Genomic DNA, 10005 nt, shown 5'->3' on the forward strand with positions numbered 1-10005 from the left:
GACCCACTGGAGCACTGGGAAATTCTTTAAATACTGACTCCTGTCAGTTACCAGTTTGCTCTGAAGTTGAAAGCGTAGAGTGAATAGAATGTTTATTTCTTGGTCGATTGTTATTCTAAAGTGCCTGAAACTTTTATGGGGAGATAATTAAAAGAATTAAAAAACCCACAAGCCTATGCCAGTGCCTAGTTTTTCATACCACCAACACAGATTCTTTTGAGTTTGACCTCATAATGCGTTCTTAGGGTACTTTTTGTCATAATAACCATGCTGTCTTTGTTTTTCTGAAACTGAATTCTTCAGTTACTAGAAGCAAGACCTCAGCTGTGCTCATACATGCCTTGTTCATACACACTTCCTCTAGCCCTGATTCAATTTTCCTTCTGTATACCAGTGGAAGAGCAATCTAACAAAACTTACATTTGGTGAAAAGAAATAGTGTAAGAGGTCCATCTGATGTTGTGCTTATTTGTTTTTTTATTGCAGCATCAAATGTTCCAAGACAGACTACAGGTTCTTCTTGCTTTGAATCATCTCCTCATAGGTGTTAAATGTGGATGCCCAAGGATGAGGTAAGCAAGCAGTGATACTCTTCAGCTTCACGGGATCTGTGGTTGTGAGACTTCCTGAACCAGAGATGGAGCTTTTGTGTAATTATACAACTCTGAAAAAATTGCATCTATGAAGTATTTAATATTTTTTATTTATATACTGTAACATTAATTAATTATCCCTGCAATTCTTCCATTCTTGCCAAGAAAGAGCAGTCTATACTGCTTTGGCTTACTGGTGGTGATAACTGATTACCACCTAATAGTGTACAAAATACAAAACAAGAAAAAACGTGCAAGAAAGTTGCAGGTGAGAAATTTTTACCATCATCTCTAGCTGAGCAGTTTATTTCCACGCAGCCTACAAGCTTTGTGCGGTCTTGACTTGTCTGCAATATTCATACATCTTTTGTATAAACTTAGGACTGTTTTGCAGTCAACCTGATTTGTCAGGCATGTAAAATTGTGGTATTATGTGGTCTTTGTGTGAAGCTGGAGGAAGTGCAGAGCTTCTTTTGGTGGCTTATATTCAAGAGAATCTCAGGCTTGTGCTGGGATGATCAAGGTGCTTGTTCTCACCCAGCCTGCAACCATAGGAGAGTTTTGTATCTGCCTTGTCTGCCATGCAGTTATAATAGACAGCTCATCTTGAGAGGCTGCAGAAATTAGTTCTGAATAGCTTCACTGGTTATTCTTGAAACACAGTCCATTTAATCTCTCTAATTACATAGTCAGCAATTGACACTGCAGCACATTGTGGACTTTGCAATATCATACACACTAACTTTCAGGATATTAAATATCTCATTTTAACTCTGTCTTAAAAACAGAATCCTTTTGCATCTTTCATTTGATGCTTATTACATAAGAAACATAAACCACGACCTCAATCCTTGACTCTAGTGGAAAGCATATTAAATAAATCTCTCTCTTTGTTGTGATTCTTGACAATGACAAGTTTAATTTAGCAAATTTAACATTGAATTTTACTCCTGTGTGTGCCATAAAAAAAAAAAAAAAAAAAAAAAAGGCTGCTTGTTACTCGAAGTCTTAAGACTCCACTACAGAGAAAAAATGCCATAGATTAAAATACTTTATCCAAAGCATAGGAACCTCTCTGTCTGCTGTGTAGATTATACTGTAGTTCTAGTTAATGCTAAAGGGAAAAATATCATGGTCAGGTGAACAGTAGAGAAGTAATAGAGACTTCAGCTAGAAAATTCCCTATTTTCATCTCTTCAGTGATTTGTCAAAAATGCCAGTTGCTTTTCCAGCATGTGTTAAAATTTCAGGTATTCGTTGCTTCAGAGTGAATCTATAGACCACTATTCCCACTTGAATAGAAACATTATATTTAAGACTCAATTTGTTGTTCATTTTTCAAGCTAACAATGGAGCAACCAACCAAAACAACAAAACAAAACTAGCTTATCTAATTTAAGAATAGCTTCGATGTAACAGAAGTCTAGAGAAACTTTATTACAGGAGTGTTTTGCCTAAAGTTAGAATCTACAGAGATGTGGCTGCCTGCCATGCATAGAACTTGCAAATGTTATTTGATATTTGTGCTGCATCTGAACTGCAGTGAGATGTCTGAACAGGTCAGGACTTTCTTTGGAGACCTCCTACTCCAACACTGCATGAGCAGCTGCATGACTGAGGAGTTGTGTCCAGGATGAATCCAAGATGCCATTACAGCATCTCTGGAATTCAGTAGCATTAAGCCTTCAGTCCAGGCCTATTTGAAAAAAATACCAGGAAAGCTTTGTTCTCCTGTTATCTTTGCCTCACATCCCCTGACTTTCTCAAATTGCTTTGGTTTTAGCCTCAAAATGAAACAAGAATCTCTGTATGCCATGACATCGTTTCTGACACATCTTCAGCTATTGCTGGCAAAGGTGAAAACAAAATGAATGATGCACCGTAAGTACTTGCTCACCAACTGACTTAAAGGAATTTTACATGAATGTTAGCTAAAACTCTAATACATTAGGAACTTTTTTAGTAAAATTTTATAAAAACATGTACATGACAGTGTTTTAGCAAATTTTGTCCAGTAACTCCGCAGTCTCCTCCTTTATTATAAATAGAAATCTACCAGCAGTCTTCAGTTGTGAAGCTGTTCAAGTTTCATTTGACATCCTCCCTACTAACTGGTCCTTGACTTGCAGTTGCCTTAAAAAATCTTCGGGCTTTGGTCTTCTCTGATTGTGCTCCAAAAATTCTGAGGTCATTTACTAAGAAACAGGTTTAGATCTCCTGTCTGCCACACAGCATGTCAGACGCCTATGCAGCTGAACAGCTTTTCTTATGCAAGGTTTTTCTTACCAAAATCTCACCAAAATGTTCTGCTTTTCACAAAATTAGCCTGCTCAGCTCTAGTAGAGGCTTACATCGTTAGCAACTCAACAGATGGGTTATGAAGAAAGAAATTCTTCATGGTATTACAGTGCAGACATACCATTTTTCACTTAACAGAAAAACAACACTGAAATCTGCAGTCTGACTTTTGTGGAGTAACTTTACCATGTTCAACTGTTAAAATACAAGAACATCAGCTAACAACTACTAGGTGGCAATATGGCCACCATTTACTTTGAATCTTTTATTAAGATAACTCACTGGCAGTGAGTTCTTTCCTTTAACCTCCAACAGTTCAATACAAGTCAGATTTTTGTTCACTGAACTACCAACATTTCTATAGAAGAATAAATGTGTATTTACATGTTCACAATGGAAGGCTAAAGTCTTAGTCTGAATAATCATTGAAAAATTTGCTTTTCTTTACCTTCTTTCTTCCCACCTTTTCCTTCAGTGCATATATCCAAAATGGTACTTCTTAAATCATCTCCACTTCTTGCCACTGTGTAAGGCTGAACTTCAGTGCAGATCTCTTCATTAATTATGTTTAAGTGGTGAAACACCACCAACCATGCAGCCCAATAGTACACACATGATGTGTCTGTCGACCTCTCTTTTCTACTGACTCCTGGAGAATACAGAAGCCCATGCAGAGGCCAAAGGGATTGTGCTTCTGTTAAGTAAAGAGAGAAGAGATTCAGAAAAAAAGGACTGGAACATGAACATAAGCATCCTCTTGGTGTTACTCTTGGGTTTTTGTTTCTCTTTGTGATTTTTATGCATTCTACAAGACAGATGGAAAATTATGTCCTCAAGCCACAGCACACCCAGATATGTAATCTCCTTGTACCCCTTTGCCTCATCCACCATTTATTTTCTGTTTAACATACCCACATTTCTTTCTCACATGCACATGTATGTTTAGAGGGTAATCTTCCATTTTGTCATGTACATATTTATTTGTCTCTGCATGGATGCAGACAAATGTGTAATGAAATACCTTTTTTCTTCCTTTGCTCATTTTTATTACATGAGCTACATCTGGGCATCGTTTATTTTGAAGAGCTATTCAAAATGTCTTTCTGAAGAAATTTGGGGCCTTAATTTTGAAAATATTGAGGTGGTGGAAGTTTCACAATGTTTTGTGATGAGGAATAATCAAGGAATTCCTGGTACCTGATGTTTAAGCATGAATTGCAAGGATTAATTAAACGGTGAACTCTCTGATAGAAAGGGACTCTAGTTAAGGAAGATTTTGCTATGGATAGAATTTTGAGCCTCACTTAAATTTCATTATCTGAAACTCTTTTGGTATGATTGTTGAAAAAAAAACAGAGGAGACTCCTAATGACACAAACTCAGGGAAATACATTACCAAAACAAGACAGTTTCAGTTGAGTATGAAACGCTACTCAAATGTGCTTTTCCAAAGACTTTTTGCTTCTCTTTTGGAAACTTTGCAAGCATTTGTTTCCCTGTGGGACTTCCAGAATTTCCCTGTTTAGACTGAAGGCTCTCTGAAGCTGTGTGTATAACACCTTATACAATAGACTTCTGATCACAGCCTGCATCTCTGCATTATGGCAGTGCAAATAAACATATGAACTGTCCTTGTAAAGCAAGGAATATAAAAATTGGATTCTCAGGAAAGTTGACACATAGGTAGCAACTATTAATCTATCATAATACTGTGTTTGTTAAAATCCAGGATTTAGTAGATGTTCACCTTTCCTGGAATGGAGAAATACTCTCCCAAGTACTGGAATATCTGTGTGCTCAATTTCTTGCTGTTTTGCCTTTTATCCTGTTTTGCCTGATACTAGAGGAGGCTTTGTTTTACTAACATCTGTAACCGTCACTTTGATCTGTAACAGGAAAACTCAAGATAGGCTTCTCTGCGCATAGGGAAGCTGATGAGATCAGAATATGCCCGCTGTAAAAATCACATTACATTGGCTCTAGAAGAAATAGTTATTGCTCTTTAGTTAATTGCAAATTACATCTTTATTTGTAACAAAAGCATTATGTTTTCTGTGCATGATTATTCACTTGTGAAAGCTGCAGGCTGATTTCCGTTTATGCCTGATTCTCATGATGTTATTTGTTCCTTGTGCATAAAAGAAAGATGATTGTTTCCAAAGTTGCTTTTTTCTTTCTTGCTTTCTTGCTAGCTTTTTTGCTTGGTTGTTTGCTAATGTTCCTTTGCCCTAGAATTTGTTAGAAAAATTGCCACTGTTGACATGTACAAGTTCTATAAATCTTTGCAGTTACAGTCAGGGTAATATAATATCAGATTGGGTGTGGAAAACAAAGGCTTTCCTTCAATTAAACAAGCACTTTGTAATTGCACTGGTGCTCATGACTAAGCTGATTTCAGACCAAATGCTCTCTGTGCTAACAAGGAAGGAAGGGAATTTAGTCAATGATCTTCAGGAGAAGTGATGAAAGGAGCACAAGAGGAGCTAATAAAGGCCGTGCTGCTACTTCTGTCATGCCTTCCATCATGCCTTCTGCCATGGCACTGTGGATGGTGGTGGGTATGGACAGAAGCCGTGACAAAGTAGCTTAACGTTAATCTTCAGCCCTACCTGTTCCAGGATTTTGTAATTGCCCAGAAAGGTCTCAAGTAGGAGTGTCTTCACTAATAATGATAATGTGCAAAATTTAAGGAAAAGGCAGCTGTACAGACTGCTATTAGGGACTGACTTGTACAAAATACATATAACATGCAGTGGCTTAGCTGTATCCCTACCCAACAAGATGTAATTGGTTAACCCTGCAAAGCATTTCCCTGATTTTTCCTTTCAGCCCTAGGAATGGGGGGAAAATTCTCCCTTGTTCCTTTCACATCAGACTGTGACTGTAGTGTGAATGGCCAGAGAGGCATACAACTCAGTGCCAGTTTTCTTCTAGATATTTCTTTCCTGCTGTTCCATGTGAAATAGACAGTTGGCAGGAGTACAGAAAATTCTAGGGGCTACAAGGACTCAGCAGATGCCGTAAGGTTTTACAGGGAACGTCCTTTAAAGTTGAAAACAAATTTTCTTTGACCTTTTCCATGCCCTGTTTGTTCTTGTTTGCTGCCAGTGTTCATGTTGGTGCAATCTGGGGCTAGGGGGTATAGGAGTGGTCATAGAAAAATAATTAAGTTAGAGAATTTGCGGCAAGGCTTTTCATTAGCATCAGAGAAGTGACTGATTATAAAAGGACCTTAAGGCATCATGGAAACAAAACAAAACTGTTGTGTTCAGCCAGAACAACTCAAGTTGTGAATTTAGCTTATAACAAACATTACAAAGTGTTCAGTCATTACTAACAAAATGATGTAATAGATACTTTCATGTGAATAAATTTCAGAAGTTTGGAGTAGGCAGTTGTGAACAATAGCAACTTTTCTCCTATTCTTCTTTTATCAGATGTTATCTTATTGTTCACCAGATAGCTACTGAGACAGCCTGGACACACGCTGGAGGAGAACTCATTTATGTGATCTAGAGGGAAAAAAAGAAAAAAGAATGTCAATCATAAAGTCTATCGTATTCTGTGGAATACATTATGAAAATAGTTCAGTTCCTGTAAGGAAGGTACCTTTCAGTCTGTTTTTTCTCTCAAGCCAAGCATTTAAGATTGAGTCTGTGTTGGGAAATGTATTTTGAATAGGAAATGTGTCTTTTTTTTTCCTTTTCTTTTTTCTTTTTTTCTTTTTTCTTTTTTCCCCCACTGAAAAAAAGCTGTACTTGTTGGCAACATTTTTCTTGAACAAACGTGAAATTTTGTTTTGAGCGACTATTTGATACTATTTCCCCCTAAGCACTTCATAAAGTTTGTACATTTCTGTAGTTGTTTGTAGGCCGATACAGTTTCTTTCAAGAATGATCTTACTTTTGAAGGTATTTTTACAAAGTCTATTTCAAAACTTTAATTTTTCTATTTCTAGAACCCTGAAAACAAATAAACTAGCAGCTAAGGAGTGTGCCTGGCAGGTACCAGCGAGTTAGAAGGTAATGTGACATTCGCCTGAACTTCCTGTAGATAATTCAGCCTTACAACAAATCCTATAATTCTCTTCTGTTATCCATCTCAAATATTGCAATTATTGCAAATATGACTTGGGTATTTCATGAGGCATTAATCATCTTTATCAGATATTTGGCTTCAGAAATTATTTTGTAATGTTGTTTACTTTATTACTCAGAGATGAGTTATTATACGAGCACTGGCCATGGGAAAAGGAGGGAAAAGGCTTTACCCTTTACATTAAGAAGCAATTGTAAAATGCTTATGTGGCTAGGTGAGAACTTTCAGTGGCATCTATGCCTATTCATTGCTATCAGGCAGTGAGTTATGGTTCATGGTTTGCTTCTCGGTTTGGATTTCCATCCAACTCTAATTTGGCTTACCAAAACCAGTACATCTGCAAGGTGAGATTTCACTGGGAAAAGTAGTAACCATCAAGTGACCTTTCTTTAAACAAGATGAAAAGAAATAACCCATCATTTGGTTTCTTGCATTTTGTAGTGTGTGATTATGTTCTCACGAAAGATACTGAGTCAAAAATTCAGAATCCAAGTTTTGTTCTTCACTGGAGGCAAATCCCAGTAGAAGAGTCTTCAACCTGGTTGCACCTGTGAGGCTGCTCGATTGAATTCTATGAGGTTGTTTATGCTCAATACTGTTGACAAGTATTTGCTAGAAACATTTGATGAGCTCTTCTGAAACTTTGTTCCATAAGGCTGGCTTCCTGTATCCAACATTGGGTTAAGATAATATATAGCTTCTGTGTAGGAAAGTATCGCAAAGCACAATTTCCCAATGAAAAACAACTCTCTGCTTTTGAAATGAATAATTCACACAGCACGGGTGACCTATTCAGACTTTTTCCCAGATATCCTGTTTTAAACTTGCATTTCAAGCATGTAACTTACACAGGTGGCTCCGAAGGTAACGTGTTTTATTTTTTCTGTGGAAATTACAATGGCTAAGATAAGTAGATAAAATTCTGAGCTACAAATCACTGTTGTTTTTTTTTTTTTTCTTCTTTTTTTTTTTTCCCATTGCTGGGAAAATTCATCCTCTACTGCCATACCACCAACATCTGCCTCTGATATCTTGGGCCAACATAATAAAAGAGGCGGTATTACTTTTGGAGCAGCACTCACATATCTCTGTATAATAATACATCTGGCAGCACAGAAGTGGGCTGATCTCTGTGATTTTTGCAGTATATGTATAGCTTAGTCCTATTGCAACCAGTTTGCATTTAACAATGCTTTTTATGTAGTCTTTGTGATTGAGATGTCCAGCAGTGTACTGAGCTCTGTGAGAAAGTGATTTATCCTCCATAGCCACGCAGTCCTTGGGCAATGTATGAAAGCCATAAACTAGACAGTGAAGCACAGTCAAGTCTTCTGTGCTGACATCTGTCTAGATTGCACTCCCCCTGCCCCAACCTTGCTATGAATGAACCTCTGAAAAAATAATTCCCCAGCAGTTCTTCTCAGATTAATGTGGTACCCACACTGGCTGAAAATAAAAGGAGCCACTGTTCCAGACTTGTGGAGATCAGTTAGTCTCCTGTTTCATATAAAAGCACAAAACATCTGTGGTACCAGAAGAGATCTTTCTGAATGACATGATGGGGTTTGGGGCTGAGGGAAATCCTGTTGTTGGGACTGCCATTTTTTTCCCCTTCTTTCAGGGTAAGAATATGTCTTTCAGAAGAATTCAGGTGGAATGAAAACTATTGAAAAATTATATGATTTTAGCATATAGTCTGTGTTAATCACTGTTACAGAGGCCCATAAGACTAAGTCAGCGATATGGGATACGGTAAGAAACAGCATAGCTCTTCTGATTACATATGTCTGGTGTCATGAATTCAGGGGTGATGAAGTAATTTCCATCTCTGAAAGAGAGAAATAAATACCAGGCCCAGATGGAAGAAACATCTTGCAGAACTTGACTATGAGGGGAGTAATTGCAGAAAAAAAGATGGGAAAGAATGTCTACAAATAGAGGTACTTTTTAAATGAGGATAAGTCTTTTTGAGAAACCTGCATATCAAAGACCTTCATATCTTGCCATGCAGAAATAAGCTCAAAGGAGCAGCCACGGAAATAGAGTATGGAGTCTGTCTAAAAATGGAAACAACAAAGTTTCCCTCTGAATTAATCTGTGTATTAAAATAATTATGATGTAAAAAGTTAGAGGGAATGATAGCACTATTATTCTCTTTTCTATAGAGGGGAGTAAATGGCTGCAAAAGGGAAGAGAGAACAGGAAGAGAACGAATGGGTGTGATGGTACGTATAATTATATCGATTGACATTTTCATTCTTTTGCTTGTTATTTGTTCATTTCCAAATCATGTTGTATTTTCATGATGCATAGTCTTGCATCCTCTGGTTTCTTCTTACCACCCGTCTCTTTATCCACTCAAATCTTTGCATTGACTTCTCTGTGCAATATAGCTGAAATCTCAGCCCTCCTTGCAGTAGTAAATCAGATTTGGAATAACAATTCACCAGGAAACAAGCACAGCTTATTGAATTGGGCCAGCCCTGGATTCAGAGATTACTTTTTACAGAAGGACTGGAAGGAAACTTTGTAATGTTCTAATCTGACCTGCAGCATAATGTACAATGTCACCTAAAGATCTCCTGCAGGAGGTCCACTGGTTTGTGGCTGAAGAAGAGCATTCTAACCTTCTAAACCACTGTTAAACTAAACAGTCATGTATGAAATCTGATCTCCCATGTTAGTCTCTGACTCATCAAGCCATAGGAATTGCAAGTCCCTAATCCTTACAGTGGTAGAAAGTGTCTTTGCACTGGCATGGCTGTGTTGCAGTCACTGGAACATCACTGCATCTTACTCAACCCATTCAGTTCTTCTGAAGGGCAAGTTCTTCTGAAGACCCCTAAAAGGGCCTTATACCTGTAAATTTCATTAGAAGGAGTGCATAAACAGAGTTTAGGATCCCATGTACTTTTTTTTCCCCAGGGCTCAGCATTCTGTGTATCTTAATGATGTAATCACTGCCTAAATTTTATCGCTATTTTTAATCAGTGAAATCAGGCATTACTAATAAGTA

General features: G+C 37.5%; 1 long non-coding RNA gene across 1 annotated transcript; it reads left to right on the forward strand.

Moving 5' to 3' along the window:
* Positions 1-484: 484 nt before the first annotated feature.
* On the forward strand, positions 485-9215 carry LOC128087930 (uncharacterized). Its single transcript, XR_008210079.1, has 5 exons — positions 485-572; positions 2377-2474; positions 6329-6496; positions 6850-6913; positions 9155-9215. It is a non-coding gene; the product is annotated as an uncharacterized LOC128087930 (long non-coding RNA).
* Positions 9216-10005: the final 790 nt, after the last annotated feature.

Source organism: Tympanuchus pallidicinctus, unplaced genomic scaffold (assembly GCF_026119805.1).
Source record: "Tympanuchus pallidicinctus isolate F22 unplaced genomic scaffold, pur_lepc_1.0 scaffold31, whole genome shotgun sequence".
Taxonomy (NCBI): Eukaryota; Metazoa; Chordata; class Aves; order Galliformes; family Phasianidae; genus Tympanuchus; species Tympanuchus pallidicinctus.